At 44.4% G+C, this 1258-nt stretch overlaps 1 pseudogene; it reads right to left on the bottom strand.

Moving 5' to 3' along the window:
• LOC110335105 overlaps window positions 1-668 on the bottom strand; it is a 5307-nt pseudogene extending 4639 nt beyond the window's left edge.
• Window positions 669-1258: the final 590 nt, after the last annotated feature.

Raw genomic sequence — 1258 nt, 5'->3', positions numbered from 1 at the left:
TTCTGACTGGAGTGAGATGGAATCTCAGGGTTGTTTTGATTTGCATTTCCCTGATGGCTAAGGATGTTGAACATTTTTTCAGGTGTTTCTCAGCCCTTCGGTATTCCTCAGTTGAGAATTCTTTGTTTAGCTCTGTACCCCATTTTTTAATGGGGTTATTTGAATTTCTAGAGTGGACCAGACCATCTGATCAGACAATTTCAAAGACGTGGGAGGTGGTGGTGCCTGAGGCTTGATGTGGACCTGGTCTACACCGACCAGGATTGCTATTGCCTGCTTGGAGAGGAAGGGGTTCCAGGCTCAGTACTCAATTTTGCCATCTCCTTCTGAAATAAGAGACTCTCTTCTCTCCATACACAGATTCTTCAGGGACCAGATTCTTTGTGACAAGGGCATCCTCCTTTCCACAACAGATAAAGACACCTTCATGCTGGCAGATTCACCATCACGTTCTTCCCTGACTGGTTTCCTCTCTTGCCTCCCTGGCCACCACCTCAACCCTGATTGCCCCCAGATTAGAAGCCTCCACCTCCCACCTAGGCCACCTCCACCTCCTTATCCCATGAAGTCACCACCACCTCGACCTCCACCACCAAAGTCTCCTCAGCCTCCTCATTCCTCTCCTCTACCGCCTCTGTCACTAAAGTTGCCTCTGCCACCAACCTCATCCCTGCCCTGGTGTGTGTGAGTGTGTGTGTATGTGTGTGTGTGTGTGTGTGTGTGTGTGTGTGTGTGTGTGTGTGTCTGAAACCTAGCTTCAGTACTGCATTCTGATCTCACGATTCAGGCAACCTGCAGTGTCCGTGAATCCAAGAGTCTCAGACATGAGTGGGTACTTTCTTTTTAACCTGACAAGCCTTATTGCGAACACATTATGGTATATTATTGTATTTTTATGGAATTTCTCTGTGTGTGTGAGTGTGTGTGTGTCTCTGGATCTATATTTATTCCTTGTGCTCTTTCTTTGTTTCTTTATTTTCTGTTCCTTTTGTCCTATTCTGGTTTGCTTGTTGTTTTTAAAATGACCCATATCTTTTATTAGCTTATTTGCTGATTCGAAGGGGGTTTTTTGGTGCTGTATTTGTTTGTTTGTTTGTGTGTGGGTTTTTTGCAGTTCTTTGTATATCCTAGATATTGAACCACTTTCTGATGCAGAGCTAGCATAGATTCTCTGATTTTGTAAGATGTCTGTTTGTTCTGCTGGTTGTTTCCTGTGCTGTGCTGAAACGTTAGTTTAATTTGGCAATTTTCTGGTCTA

This window comes from Mus pahari, chromosome 17 (genome assembly GCF_900095145.1).
Source record: "Mus pahari chromosome 17, PAHARI_EIJ_v1.1, whole genome shotgun sequence".
NCBI classification, from domain to species: domain Eukaryota; kingdom Metazoa; phylum Chordata; class Mammalia; order Rodentia; family Muridae; genus Mus; species Mus pahari.
Note: the sequence above shows the minus strand (reverse complement) of the source record. Positions and strands in the feature narration are given on the sequence as shown.